Below are 16,320 nucleotides of genomic sequence, written 5' to 3'. Positions count from 1 at the left end.
GCGACACGTTCACCATCGCTGACGCTGTGCGTCGCAATAACTCGCTGGTGACGCGGGCGGTGAACTTCGTGACTGCAACGAGGAACAAGCACTGCGGGGCTGCTCTGGAGCTGGTGCATTTCAACCCCGTACTGGTGGAGAAAGTGCAGGAACTCAAATCACTGGATGAAGTCGAGGCAGCTGCACTAATCGAGAGCAGCTTGAGGAGCTTCTCCGAAATGGACGACTTCATGCGCCTGGCAGGGGTCGTCAAGTACGGTGTGTCTTGTCACAGGCGCGACGACGGTCAAAAGCAGTTGGTGGACCTCGGTCGCGACTGCTGGCTGTACCTACGCCGATTTCTGAAAGTGAGTGACATCTTGGATCCAATGTAAGCATGGGCGCAATCATGTGCCCGGTGCGTATCTTGGTGTTTTTTTTTATTTTGCGGCAATGCTACACAATTTTCTCTGTTTACCTACTCTTCCATAGTTCTTCGTGGATTGGTATTTGGGCAGTTTTCTAACAATAGTTGCCAATTCAATCGTCATTTCTTCCCATTTTCTGTTATATTAATACAGAAGTTTTTTTTTTCAATATGTATCAGTGCTTCCAATGAGCGAGTGTATACAAGGAATTGTACACTGATTAGTGATAGCTTCGCAAGTCCCTCTCCGCCATAGAAGAAGTGCCTGTGTGAATGTTGTATGTAGATTAATTGAGGCGTGAAGTGTGTACAAGTCACCATCTTCCACTGTCATCTCTTGCGAACTTTGTCAGTTTCACGCTGTCTGCGTATTTCCATGAATTCTCGCATTGGTTTTTCGCGCTGTTTCATGTCCAAGAAGTGTTGCCTCCCGTGCAGTATTTTCGTCAATTAGCTTTCTAAATGTCACCCTTATTTGTCTAATCTGTTTTGCTCTGATTGGTGTTCTAACCTGCCATTCCCATTATTCATACACCCATGCCTACGCCCACTCACACAAATGAGAATTCCGATTTCCGTAAACATTGCCTCGTCAGAAATATAGCATACATGCCGCGCAGGCCTGAATATGCAGATTACGTTCAATTGTTGCCAAGTGCTTAACATTTTGCCAAAGTGCAGCTCGTAAATTGTGGATTAGTGTAGTATACGTAAGTGTGGCATATTACATGTCTGTATATCTCGATTTGTCTCTACAATGAATTCACCCTTCCTAATGCTCATTGCAGTTTTAGTCTTGGAGCAATTTAACTTGTGAGTGTTAAACTTCATTTTGTACCCCAGAGTTGCATATTTTGTTTTCGTTGCACATTTATGTTTTAAATGGAAGTTCAATTGTTCAATTTTTTAATAGAAGTTTCTGGAAATGCCTTTCGTGACTTTGACTTCTTCTCGTGCTTTCCGATGACGTGCCATTTGCGAGCGTGTATTGCAATGATCTTTTTGTTAACCTGCTTGTCCCCTCCAGATTTGATCATGTGCTGATGAATTCGTACTGAGGATTTTGCTACAGATGTCTCGAACAATTGTATACTGTACTGTTTTTTTCGCAATAAAGAAAGAAAAAAATGAATATATTGATTTGATTTGTAATCTCTCCATTGGGTTGAGGACTAAGCAACCTGTAATCGTCCGGAACGGGTTGCGCTGCTTCTTTCTTTTAAATAGGGCACTGTGGAATTACGATAGGTATGATGTTGTGAGAGGAATATGGAAAGGGGTCATGGTTCCTGGGCTGACGTTGCGTTCTTGTGCATGAGATCAGAAGTTCAAGCAAGATTAGAAATTAAGCAACGTGGAATAGGTAGGCTTGCTTTAGGAGCTCACGGGAATACACCAAACCAGGGAGTACAAGGTGATATAGAATGGACATGATTTGAGGGCAGGGAAGTTAGCAGCAAGATAAAATTTGAGAAGCGATTGAGAGAAATGAGGGAGGAGCGTTGGGCTAGGAAGGTTTTCAGCTACTTGTACATGAATGTCGATACAAAATGAAGGAAGCGAACCAGAAAATTGGCTGGTAAATACTTAGAAAACAGCAGGTGGCCAAACCAAAAAGAACTATCGGTTCAGAAGAAAGTGAAGGAAACGGAGACTGACATGTGGAGAATTGACATGATTAAGAAGTCCGCACTAGAGATCTATCAATCTTTTAAGGAGGAAATTACCAAAGAAAGGATCTATGATAATACTCGGGGTAGTTCTCTACTGTTTGAGGCCAGGACGGGAGTATTGCGAACCAAGACATATCGGGCCAAATACGAAGGGGTAGACACAGTATGCAGTGCGTGTGGAGAGGAAGAAGAAACTGCCAAACACTTGATAATGTTCTGTAAAGGGCTTCACCCTATAGTTCAGGATGATGGCGCAGAGTTTCTCAATGCACTGGGGTTTAGGGACAGGGAGGGCAAAATAGACTTTAAGCGGGTAGACTTAACTAAAAAGAGGTTATCTGATTGGTGGCTAAAGTCAAGGCACGAGTGAAAATTAAACCGTTCACTGCAAAGTACCCGTCCAACTTTACTATTTAAAGGGAAAAAAAGATTTGCGGCCACGAGTGGCATACTGTTAACACGTGCCTTCTTCTGTCATAGGAAAGCGAGGCTTGCCTCGCGCAACCAGCCCCAAGCCACCTGGCCGTTACTCATCAACCAAGCTGTCAACAATGCACTACTATCTAGCCCCGACCAGCATGACGAAAAGAAGAAACGCCCTTCTGTGACGTCACAAGCAACAGCGCCACCGGGACCATACTTAAACGCTGGGAAGCTGCTCACCTCCGGGATTTGCGGCCACGAGTGGCATACTGTTAACACGTGCCTTCTTCTGTCATAGGAAAGCGAGGCTTGCCTCGCGCAACCAGCCCCAAGCCACCTGGCCATTACTCATCAACCAAGCTGTCAACAATCCACTACTATCTGGCCCCGACCAGCATGACGAAAAGAAGAAACGCCCTTCTGTGACGTCACAAGCAACAGCGCCACCGGGACCATACTTAAACGCTGGGAAGCTGCTCACCTCCGGGATTTGCGGCCACGAGTGGCATACTGTTAACACATGCCTTCTTCTGTCATAGGTAGGAAACTTTTGTTCACACTCACCGTAATTGCAGCTACCACAACTTTATGAGGCCGTAAATCCCACCACGTGTGTTGTTACATTTGTGCCATGGGTGTCGACGTTTGTACGTACCGTGCACGCATCGGTACCTTCTTTCCCAGCCGAGCACACGGGTGCCGTCGTGTCGATTGTTTCTTTGCAGCGTTTGGTTTAACCCGGGTACTTTGCCCTAAACCTTCTTCACTGCTACTGTCTATGTGCCTTGCGCTCCTGCTGCTATCAACTGGAGATGTCGAAGCAAATCCAGGGCCCAAAATCGATGATGTGCTCGCACTTGTCAAGGAGTGTCATGAAGAAACCAAAACGGCTCTGGCAGAAATCAAACAGCATATCACAAGCATCGACACTCGTGTTCGCGCTATCGAACGAAGTATGAAAAATGTGTCTGATTGTAAGGTTAACGTCGATGCCGCCGCTGATTCCGTTAAAGAAGTGAAAGTTCACATTAACAAGGCCAATGAAGAGCTCGTAGATCTCGTGGATAACATGAATAACCGCATGCGCAGAAACAATCTTATAATTAAGGGCCTTGATGAAGTCGAACATGAGGACTACGTGGAATCGGAACGTATTGTAAGGGAATTTTTTTCTAAGCATCTCCGGCATGACGTTGGCGACATTGAACGGGCTCACCGCGTTGGTCGCAGTCGACCTAACTTTCATAGGCCACTCATTGTAAAATTTCTGAACTTTAAATCAAAAATAGAGGCTCTGAGCCTTGGACATAAACTGAAAAACCTCGAATCACCCAAAGTATGGCTTGAGGAAGATTTTTCCCAGAAGGTTCAGTTCGCTAGAATGAAACTGCGTGAATTCGGAAAGGCAAATAGAACTGACGGAGAAAAATACTATGTGCGCTTTAACAAGCTTCACACGGAACGCGGCACTTACCGCTATGATTCATCCATAAACCAAGTAGTCCAGGTTTCTGCAAAAAATCAGCCCTCCTCTAGGTGACACACTGTTAGTCGCTCACGTAGCTTCCAAACAATAGCCCCAGTTTCCTTACTCCTAGCAAACTTCCGCAGTATATTTCCAAAGCTTGACACCCTTAAAGCTATTATGCACACATGTTCAGCCGATATCATTATCAGCACAGAAACATGGCTTTCCGACGAAATGTCAAATAAACATCTTACCCTTCCTTCAAACTTCGAAATTTTTCGCAAGGACAGGTGCGGCTCTCGCGGGGGCGGCGTAATGATCGCAGTTAAAGAAGAGTATCGCCCATCACAAATAGACATCGATTCACCATTAGAAATTATCTGGGTCAGCGTTCACATTGGTACACCTTGTGTCTTAGGCGCTTGTTACCGTCCCCCCGATGGTCCCGCAGATTTCGTCGACAGTTTAAACGATACAATTGGCATCATCTTGCACGAATTTCCAAGTAGATTGTTAGTTATAGGTGGTGATTTTAACTACCCGGGTATCGACTGGCCAACAAACTCCGTCACTGCGCAAAATAATCGCCTCGAATGCCTTAGCTTCATTCAATGTATTGATTACCACCAACTTACGCAAATAGTATGCGAACCAACGCGGAGCGCCCATTTGCTTGACCTCATTCTCACAAATCAACCCGAAATTACTAACACACACGTCATTGACGAAATAAGTGACCATAAGGCCATACACTGCACACTATCAGTGGCACGCGCTATCAAAACTAAAACAGAAAAACAAATCTTCAACTACGGACGCGCTGACTTACAAAAAATGAACGATATGCTGGAAACCTTAACTGTTAATCTTGAAACTGGGTTGCAGGATCGTACAATGAATGAAAACTGGTGTCTATTTCGCGACAAGCTCAAAGAAATTCAGGCATCTTGTATTCCAAAAACGGTAATAAGCTCTAGGACGAACGACCCATGGTTTACCCGTGACGTCAAACGGCTTTTAAACAGGAAAAAAAGGGCCTACAGAAAGTCAACTCGAACCAACGATCCTGATGACTGGCAGAACTACAAACAGATTTCTACTTTAACTGAACAAACAATACGTGAGGCAAAACATAAGTATTTTAATATTACGCTCCCAAGTATTATGAAAACCGACCCAAGCAAATTCTGGAGTATTATAAACCCCAAGAACAAAAACACGGTACCCGTCCTAACCAATGCAACCGGGGTTAAGTTATCCTTGCAAGAATGTGCCGAACATTTTAACAAAGCCTTTGCCAAAGTTTTCACTACCGAGCTACCTTTAAATGACTCTTTTGATCCGTCGCAACCAAACATAGATTCCAGTTTTACGCCCATTGTATTTACAGCCCATGGCGTGGCATGCGCTATCGACCACCTAGCTTCCAAGACTAGCCCCGGGCCTGACGGTATAACAGCGAAGCTCTTGAAAATAACTTCTCCTTACTGAGCTTACCTGCTTTCGTTGTTATTTCAGCAATCCCTAGATTCAGGTTGCTTGCCGGACGATTGGAAATTTGCCCATACCCTACCATTTTTCAAATCTGGCGACCGGTCTGATCCCCTTAACTATAGGCCTATTTCACTTACTTCAATCAGCTGCAAGTTGCTGGAACATATTCTTTTCACGCATGTTGTAACCCACCTTAATCAGAATAACTTCTTCATTAGCAGTCAACACGGATTTAGGAAACATTTCTCATGTCAGACACAACTTTTTGAGCTGGTCACTGACCTCCACGTTTCGCAGCACAGGTTGCTTTGTACCGATGCCATTTTTGTCGATTTGTCGAAGGCGTTCGATCGGGTTCCACATCAGCGTCTAATGGCTAAAATTTGTAACCTTAATCTGGATGACAAAACAACCCACTGGATTCGTAGTTTTTTAACAGACCGTTTGCAATCTGTAAAATTAAATGACCACGTTTCTAACCCAGTGGGTGTCTCATCAGGAGTCCCCCAGGGGTCAGTACTTGGCCCTTTACTGTTTCTGATTTATATAAACGACCTCGCATGTAACATTTCCTCGTCAATTCGTCTCTTTGCCGACGACTGTGTGATATATAGAGAAATAGTAACTTCCGATGATGTTTCTACACTCCAGCATGATTTATTTACTCTAACTGAATGGTGCGAAAAATTGCTGATGAAAATAAACGTAGAAAAAACTAAGCATGTGCAATTTTCTTCTACGACAAGATCCGAAACTTATAATTACTTAATAGATAATGCCAAAATAGAAACAGTTTCATCTTTCAAATATCTGGGAGTTACATTCACCTCCGATTTAAGCTGGACCCCCATATAGAAAAAATCACATCGAAGGCGTGTAAAAAGCTCGGCCTGCTCAAGCGTCACCTTTATTTAGCTAATTCAGAGACACGACTTCACGCGTATAAAGCTCTTATCCGCTCTTCACTAGAATACGCGCAAATCATCTGGCATCCACATCAGATGTGTCTGACTAACAGGCTTGAATCCGTACAGAACAAGGCCGCGCGCTTCATTCTGTCATCGTACTCAAGATACCAGAGTGTATCTGCCTTGAAGGACGAACTTAATCTCCCCCCTCTCACTTAACGCAGGTAGTTGTCAAGATTAACTTTTTTTCACACCCTGTACCATCATCCAACACCATTCGCTCGCAAATTTATACTCCCGGCACCCTATACGTCCGCACGCGCTGACCACGCTCACAAAGTTGGCCCAATTTTTGCCCGAACAAACAAATATCAGAACTCACCCCTTGTTCTGGCAATCAATGAATGGAATTCTTTACCTAGTAGCCTAGTGGACCAAACAGACACCTCTTCTTTTCAAACCGCACTCCTCGCTTTTCTAGCTATTCAAAATACCCTGTAACTTGTCTTCATAATGCTCATCTTTTCTAGGCTGTAAATTTGTGTTCCTGCCTTCCAAATACCAGATTTTCTGTCACTTTTACACTTTTTTTATATGTTTCACGCTGTACTTTGCAATTGTGTACTTTTGCTGCCTTTATGATATTGTAATGTCACTTTTGTTGTGTTGATTCTTTCTTTTTACAATATTGTACGTTGTGTCGGCTTTCAACCCATTCCCCCCCTATGTAATGCCCATTTGGGCCCTTAGGGTACCTAAATAAATAAATAAATAAATAAATAAAACTAGTGGTTAGTTTACTAAGTATTACGCCTAGGTGGCGTTAGCCGCCGCCCGATGTAAAAGGTACAGCCATACATCCATACATCGATCCTAGAGTTATTGACTGCCTAAAGGTAGCATATATAGTAACTCTATTCTTCTAGCTGGTACCGGGGCACATTTACCGATTAGAGTAGCATTATGTCTTCAATGACCAGGAAATTTTTCTTCATATTTTAACTGAGCATAAACTGATGTTCTTACATTGCCACACATTTTTTAGACCAGTATTTGTTGTTTCTTCATTTTTTTTTACTGCCCCATACTGGAGTCTTATAATTCGCGCATGTACGGACAAAATATACTTCTAAATAAATATTGTGTGATTACTTCGTTGCGTGACAGATATCTTAATTGGCGGTGCCGTAATTCAATCGTTCTAGACCTGTACAAAAAAATTTGAGTGTGCAGGCAAACACCATTCATGGCTCTAGAGGTATGAGCCTTTGATTCACGTAAAACATATTCAGCCACGTGAGTACCTTGTAAAAATGAGTCGGCAAAACCATCAGCGCGAGCGTTATTGATATGCATTCATTGTTGAGTACCATGAATGTAGTTCTACAATTAAGGGAATAATTAAGTTACACATTAATTTGTCTTACTTTGTTACACTTGATGCTACAGCCTCTAATAAAAATAATAAAGTGCCAATAGCTTGGCTTTGTTTTGTTCTTTTTATGTAACAAACGCCAACTCTAACGTATTTAGCGAAAGTTGGTGTTTCTTTCCCGGTACACTGCACCGAAAGACCCTCATCATTCTCATTCCGAACATTATCATTATCATAACTTCGTGTTATAAAATTTTTAAATCTATTGACTCCCTCCTCTGGTGAAATAAGCTGCGCTACGCCTACTACCCCTACTACTATTACTACTACTGTTATTATACTACTACCACTGCTACTACTACCACTACTACTGCAACTTCAGCTACTGCGGCCCGACCAGTTCTGTAGGTCTGCTGGTGACGTGCGATCGGCCATTTCGTATATTGGTATACTTGACGTCATCACAAACGATCATGCTTGGGGAATGGAAATGTGAGGAATGGAAAGTAGTTTTTCAAAACGTGGTGCAATGAATTTCCAAGAGTGCACTTATGGTTACCAGGGTATTTTCTAGGTTGCTGAAAATTTCTTATTTGATGTGACGCAGCAAATAAAGACAGCTGAAAATTTCCGTATCACGACACGACAGCCGAACCAAATTACCAGATCACGATGTTTTGATTTAAAAGTTTAATAAAATTTAGCCATATACTAACTGTGACAAGACCACGCTAAATGTCATTTTTCGTCACAGCGAATTTTTGTCGATTTCTCTGGTTGAAATTCGCCATGTCAGCTCAATGGTGCTAGCATATACTATCATAGGAAACTCTACGGGTGCTTGGACCTTACTTCTTCATCCCTGTGGATATCATCGTCACCATCACCAGTATCGTGTCGCGTGGCTTGCGCCATTCACGCGCACCTTCTGTACCTGTGCCCCGTTAAGGTGAACGCTCTCTAGCATGGACGAAGACAAGCGACCACTTCCTTCGCCGAAGAGTCCGCCGTGGAGCCGCCGTCTTCTCGGGACCGACCGAGAAAACGCCTCCCGTACGAGAAGAGCCGTCACAGAGTCAACTTCATCGCTCTCATCAACGCGGCTTGTGCTGCCTGATGGAGTGACAGGTGAAGACTGCATCGCTATCAGCCCCGACATGGTATTTCGTCGCCGTACCTTGTACCATGACACCAGGCCTCTGTGCGACGAACCTCGGTCACTGTCCTCGCAAAGCAAGCCTTTTGAGTTAGGCCTCGAAGACCTGGGCGGCTGCGACGCTGCGAAGCCACGGGCAAGGATCTCCGCTTCATCGCGCAAAGCGACAGCCGTCCCGCGGTTGCGGAACCCACCCCTTGGGATTGCCTCTGACATGGGAGATGCTGTCTGCTTCGTTGCTTTGTCATCGCCACAGCAACGCCACAAGGCCACTTCGTATCCCAGATTAAAAGCAAGGGATGATGAATCTGCCGGCAGTTCTACCCGGGGAGGAAGAAATTCGCAAACAAGGTTTGATGATCCGGAATCAGAACCTTCAGTTGAAGTCTCTTGGCGTCGAGAAATATGGCCGACAGAAGCGCATTACACGTCCAGAACAAAGCCGATGCCAGTTCTCGCTCACCAAAAGAAATCTTCAATCGCGATGGGCCAAGCCAACGTGACGGAGAGGGTCTCGCACAGCGTCGCATCCACGAGCATGCGGAAGCCTCCGGCTGCCGGTGAAATGGAAGCAGATACCACAAGTCCAGGGCCTAAGAGGCAGGGCCTGAAGATCGATATATCATTCGAGAAACCTCCTGGTCCAGACAAAGACGGCAAGCTGCTCAAGTCCATCTCGACAAACGTCGAAAAGATAGTAGCGCGCCTCCTGGCGCGGTGTGGCGACGATCGACAGCCTCTGTCATGCGTCGACGACAGCGAAACGTCCGTGATAGAGCTAGACAGCCAGCAATGCGTCTCGGTGGACGTGAAGATTTCTGACGACGTCAGGGACCGAAAGCAGCCGCCACCGACTTTTCCCGTCAAGGCTACCCACGGCCAAGAGATCAACAGAACCATGTTGCCCCCAAGGCCGCACATCACGACGACGCCAACTAGGACAACCACTGCGGTAAGACGCCGTCATGACGGACCACGAAGAGCGCTGACACCGACGTCCATCATTCATTTGACAGTCGGTCCAATTCATTTCGGTCACTCGCAGCCAGGGCTCCAGGAGCTATCGCAACCGGTTGGCGGACGAGCTACCAAATGCTGGAAGACGCCCGCGGAGCGTTCGCCAACAAAAAGGACGACCTCGAGGACGCCAGGGGAAACTGAGACAGGTCAAAACATGTTGCAGACAGAAAAAAAGCGATTTCCTCAAGCCCAGGCTTTCAGAGGTGCACCTCTAACGATAACCAAAGAGCAGCAGCTAACACCAGAACCAGCGTTTTACCCTGAAACGAAAGTGAAACGAGGCAAGCAAAGCGACTTGACGAGTATACGGGATGCTGATGAAGATTACGTAAATAAGTATGTCGAGGAAAGCGTCAGTATACCCCGGTACGTTCCTGAAGGGAAGCGATCGCAGGAAGGTTTGTCATCGGTTCAAAATATAGCTCCTGATACTGGTGAGATACTCCCAGTCAGAAAGAAATCGATTTCGGATAAGATACCAGTGTCAACGGCGCCCACTATAGAAAGGCCGTTGAAGTCTCCCGTTTCTTCTCAAGAAACGGAACTTCAAAAAGAGACTCAAGGAGCAAAACCAGCAAAAACGGATCCAAAAAGTAAGTTATCTGTTGACAAGAGGAAGCTGCCTGCTGGCGTTATCAAGAAAGAGCGGAAAAGCGTGGGTAAATCTGAGCCCACACCTGCAAGAAAGTCATCACTGGAAAGTTTGCCGTCGGTTCACGAAATAAGCGTGCTTTCTCTGGATACAGAGAAACTCCTTCCAGCCAGAAAGAAATCAATTTTGCAAAAGAAACCAGTGAGGACAGAGTCCTTCAAGCAAAGTCTGATGAAGCCTCGCGTTTCTGCTCAAGAAACACATCAACAGGAGAATGAAGAAACCAAACCGGCCCAGAAATCGGATGTGGAAAGCGACATGTCATCTCTAGACAAATGTTTATCAACTGACGTCAAGAATTCGGGTGCAGAAAAAAAGAAACAAGCGACATTACCTGAAAAGCGCCGTTGCCTGAAGTATCCGGCTTCTCCCGAAGAGACACTGCCTCAAAAGGCCAAACCTGCGAAGCCGGTAGACAAAACACTTCGGAAAAGCGAGCTGTCGTCTCCCGACTCTGGAAAGTTGCCTTTGAAGAAAAAGAAGTCGGTGGCGGATAAGAAACGAGCTACAAGAGCACTCGCAAAGGACAGCCTAAAGGGCGTTTCTCGTTCTCCCGAAGAAGAACAAGCGAAAGCGACCGCACCTAAGCGGCTAGTTTCTAAGGCAGCCGAGAGCAGCGACGACATCAAGGAAGTCTCGAAGACAACAGAAAAGAGCCTGCCAAAACGAACTGATGAAGCACCTTCGAAAACTGGTGATCCATCGCAAACGTCTGAAAAAGCAGCCCTTAGTAGCCAACAAGAAAAACCTGAAGACGGTTCCAAAAGGCAGAGCAGAGCGATGAAAGACGGTTGCGGTGAGGCTGCCAAAATGCACGAAAAGCGTTCGAAGGTCCCTGAAGGGTCGAAAAGGTCCGCAGCGTCTGGAACAAAATTGAGCAGTCGCAGAGACGTGGCGTCAATGGAACCGAAAACTTCCGGTAAAGGCCCAAGTCCGATCAAACGATCATCGGAGAAGATATCCGTGGATGACCGCACAGGTCACACGAAAGATCTACCGTTGCAGGGTGCTGGTTCTGAAGAAGTCTCGAGATCGACGACTGCTAGGACGGTTGAGTCTGAGACGGGTGAAACGGCGTCAAAGACCATACGCACACGAGAGCTGGGTGAGTTGAAAGATCCAGACGCATTCGTCATTCGAGGGACGCACGAACAGTCGCTAGTAAGGAAGAAACGAAGCGAAACGGGTGAAAAAGACTTGGATGATTTTCGCTATGGTGTCGAGTTTGATCTGTCCCCCTACCGTGTGTTGGTTGGCCTCGAGCCAGCTGGGCCGTCAGCAGAAGACGAAGAAGGAACTACCAAGAAAGACACTAAGCTTTTCAAGGACCGTACGTACAAGAATCGAAGTACAGGCATCGTGAGAATAAAGAAATCTGACATAGAGTGGAAAGAGAAGAAAGGTCAGATTGGATCACCGCAATCTTTCAAAACTGGTGAGCGAGCCCCTGGCGCCAACGGAAAGAAGCGGAGGAGAGGCAAGAAGAGCAGACGCGTGTCGGAGTCGCGCGATAGTAGTCGTAAAAGCGCCGCGATCGTGGAGAAAGTGAGTGCCGATGCCGCGGCCGCCAGTTCAGTCACTCGCAAGGGAAAGAGCGCACCTGATGGGTCACAGCTAGAGCCGGCTTTGACGGAAGAGCGCAGTGCACGTGATTCACGTCGGCCCTCTATCGACGAACCATCTGGCTTGCGACAATTGGAGCAAGAGGAGGCCATGAGGGAAAGGAAGAGGAGGAAGAAAATGGAAGGCGGGAAGAAGCGCAAGAAGTCAAAGAAGCGCAAGCGCAAGAAAAAGCGGGATCGTCCCATCGGTTACAAATCGGGCAACGCTGCTTGCCGTATCTTGTGCCCCGTTGCAATCGGCTTGGTGTTTGCTGTGATTCTCCTGTTCATGCTTCTCAGAGCGCTCGTGAATGCGACCGCAGTGACTACCCTGGCCACTACGGAGCAACAGACATTAACATTCCTAACCCTACCACCTAGAGTTTCTACAACAAAACCAACTGCGGTACCACCTCCTCAGACGACGCCACCAGCGAGGACCGTTTACGTTTGTCCAACCGAGACCTGCAAGCGCGAAGGTGCCTACATTGCTACTCTCCTGAAATTTGACTCGAGGCCCTGCGACGACTTGCTCGGTTATGTATGCGACTCCTGGACCCGTGATCATCCAGTGAATCCCGCAGGCATCGGTGCATTCGTGTCACGAGGCACCCTCATTCAGGACGATTTGCAGCGAGAGCTCCTCAAAGTCATCCGGAGTGCGCCCAACGAAGACTTGAAGGTTGTATCAAGCCTTCACGAGTCTTGCGCAAAGAGCCCCCCACGCGAATCGCCACTCCTGTTCTGGAGGAAGATGTTTAACACTTGGGTCATCAGGACGTGGCCTGCAAACCCAAAGGCACACACGATGGACGTGTGGCAGTTTGCTGCCGAACTGGTCCGGGACTTGGGAATCAGTACCTTGCTTGCGGTCACAGTTGGCGTGGGCCGCAAGAGTCCACCCCAAGCCGCCGTAGAGCTCGACAGACCTGAACTGTTGTTCGAGGAAGGCGATGACCGCTTTGATCAAGTGCACTTGGTACTCCGCGGTGCTATTCTAGAGATGCCATTCAATACAACTCAACCCGGTAGTTTACGAGGGCTTGCAAATCAGACGCAAGATGTGATCTTCAAGCTTGCCCGTCTGCCAAACGACGGCCGACCTTACAGCACTACGACGCAAGAACATTGGATTTCGGTCAAGTTTAGCGAGCTCGAGGGAGGGCTGCAGCACTTTCTTCGAAAGCCTTTCGATAACATCGTTCTTCCTGGCCAAGAACAAGATGTGGTTCTGAAATCTCCGGCATACATTCGAGAAGGCCTCGTGCACTTCGTGAATAAGGCACTTCCAGTCGATGTCCTCAATTACATGGGCTTCATGGTTATGGTACGGCTCGCACCTTTTTTCCCTAAAAAATGGGACGCACGACGCCTGTTCGCGTACAGCGTGCTTGGCAGGACCATGTCCGATGTCACAGACAACTCTGCACTTTGTCTTCTGGCTGTGGAGTCTCTTTTACCAGAATGCATCTCTAAGGCCACCGCCATCTTGCGCGACCGGACCGACGCCGACTTTGGCGCGAGAGATGTGCTGTCGCGACTGAAGAGCCTGTTTGGCAGAGAGATTCCTCGTTTGGCATGGTTTGGAGAGTTGTCGTCCCTGGTAATGCGGTACAACTTGCAGAGCAGTCGAGTCATCCAGTTCGGTCCTCGCCCCGGGTCATGCGCCCGATGGCGGGCTAACTCCGAGGACCCGCCCCTGAAGCGCTACTTTGATATATCTCTGATGCGACAACAGGAGAAACTGCAGGCTGTCCTCAACTTTACTGCAGCCACGAAACTCCGGGCGTTCGAGTCGGACCTTGACACGGAGGTCAGATATGATCCGACTCGACGTAGAGTCCACGTCCCGGCGACTATCTTTAGTCCGTCGTCGCGCACCAACGAGTCGTTCTTCGCCTTGCAGCTTCCGCGAGTCGCCACCAGGTTGTACCGGGCTATGGTCCAGATGCTGACGGAGGAAGAGCCGTATGGCGAGCAGCTGCAGGACCTGGTGGCAGGACTTACCGAAAACTCTGCTCGCGCACTCGGCTTCCTGCTCGGTTGCCTTGAGAGAAACATGCCACACGGTTTGGCAACCAAGACTCAAGAAAAGATTCGAGCGAAGGCTGTGCTGGAGCAAGCGGTGGCCGTACACCTGGCCTTTCGCGCCTTTCGCGAGATGTTGCACGTGAAGCGTATCTGGAACCTCGACTATCGGTTGCCTGGACTGCCCGACGTCTCGTCCGACCAACTGTTCTTTATTTACTTCGCACTCGATAACTGCCACTCGGAGGACGCTGTGCGCCACGGACGATTGACGCCGGCTGCCGTCGATGAGCTGAGAGTCGGCGCGCCCTTGAAGTATCTTGCAGAGTTCTCGGACGCTTTTCAATGCGGCTGGCAGCCCGCATGTAGAATTGCTTACTGATGACGCTTTTCTGTGTGGACGCGTACGGTGTTCACATTTTATACTTTATTCTTAACTCTGTTCAAAACGTGCATTCGATCTCAGGCATATGCCAATGTAGAATTTCCGCTAGATTTGATAGCCATAGAAGGATTTGATGGCCATATATGCTCTATTATTTTTGCCTTTCGTGTAGTTCGATTAATGTACGACTGCTTTATACCACGATCAATAAAATGTAGCTTCGTTGTTTCACATCGAATCAGTATACGTCAGATTTAATGCAGCGTGTGAAAAGTTTACAGGAGGTTTTCAGAAGCCTAGAATGGGAACAGTTAGGGATAAGAGTCAATGGAGAATACCTTAGTAACCTGCGCTTCGCCGATGACATTGCATTGCTGAGTAACTCGGGGGACGAATTGCAACTCATGATTACGGAGCTAGACAAGGAGAGCAGAAAGGTGGGTCTTAAAATTAATCTGCAGAAAACGAAAGTAATGTACAACAACCTCGGCAAGGAGCAGCGCTTCGAGATAGGTAATAGTGCACTTGAAGTTGTAAAAGACTATGTCTACTTAGGGCAGGTAATAACCGCAGAGCCGAACCACGAGATGGAAGTAACTAGAAGAATAAGAATGGGGTGGAGCACATTTGGCAAGCACTCTCAAATTATGACAGGTAGTTTGCCACTATCCCTCAAGAGGAAGGTATATAACAGCTGTATCTTGCCGGTACTTAGCTACGGAGCAGAAACCTGGAGACTTACAAAGAGGGTTCAGCTTAAATTGAGGACGACGCAGCGAGCAATGGAAAGAAAAATGGTAGGTGTAACTTTAAGAGACAAGAAGAGAGCAGAGTGGATTAGGGAACAAACGGGGGTTAAGGATATCATAGCTGAAATCAAGAAGAAGAAATGGACATGGGCAGGGCATGTAGCGCGTAGACAGGATAACCGCTGGTCATTAAGGGTAACTGACTGGATTCCCAGAGAAGGGAAGCGGGTTAGGGGGAGACAGAAGGTTAGGTGGGCAGATGAGATTAAGAAGTTTGCGGGTATAAATTGGCAGCAGCAAGCACAGGACCGGGTTAACTGGTGGAACATGGGAGAGGCCTTTGTCCTGCAGTGGACGTAGTCAGGCTGATGATGATGATGATGAAAAGTTTTGGATAGAGTAGAGAATTTAAGTACCGTTTTTTCGGGGGGGGGGGGGGGTTAATGGGGTTTATGAAAGTAGCGAGAATTTGCGTATTTGCGTAAAAGGGCGTCTTTGCACGTCCAAAAATGAAGAGTGCAAATTCGATACTGACCTTAGCAACGCGCACACGCAGCCATGGTGTAAGAATACTTATTCTTACACCTCGCACGCAGCACATGTAGGACAAACTTTTCTGTACTGATTTTGAGACAGTTCAGCATTATGAAACAGCTGGTCCAGCAATGCAAGAAGCCCAGAAGGAGGATAATTATATGAGGACCACCTATTCAGAGTCGTCCAGGTCTTTTTCATCGGCCACGTTACAAATACGCGGCACCTTTCTATTAATAAAGTACTGTTCAGAAGAATTAGCTTGACACTATCATTACGTCCACTCTCAAAAGGCTACACGACCTACAACAGTCCGCTACCATAGAGAAACCCTACATCTCAATCATAGTCATCGGCAGGATTTTCTCTTGGGTGCAAACCATTGTTGCATCGTGGTTGATGGAGATGCAAGGTGTAGCTTAGGTGAGGACAAGTGCTGTTGTTGCTT

General features: G+C 47.0%; 1 protein-coding gene across 1 annotated transcript in view; it reads left to right on the top strand.

Annotated features, from left to right (window-relative positions):
• The first annotated feature begins 2,668 nt into the window (after positions 1-2,668).
• Positions 2,669-16,320, top strand: part of LOC119179373 (uncharacterized) — a 44,888-nt gene continuing 31,236 nt past the window's right edge. Inside the window, exon 1 of the mRNA XM_075868764.1 lies at positions 2,669-3,041. The gene's annotated coding sequence lies outside the window, so the exon portion shown is untranslated. The remainder of the gene's footprint in view (positions 3,042-16,320) is intronic.

This window comes from Rhipicephalus microplus, chromosome 7, assembly GCF_043290135.1.
Source record: "Rhipicephalus microplus isolate Deutch F79 chromosome 7, USDA_Rmic, whole genome shotgun sequence".
Lineage (NCBI taxonomy): Eukaryota > Metazoa > Arthropoda > Arachnida > Ixodida > Ixodidae > Rhipicephalus > Rhipicephalus microplus.
Note: the sequence above shows the minus strand (reverse complement) of the source record. Positions and strands in the feature narration are given on the sequence as shown.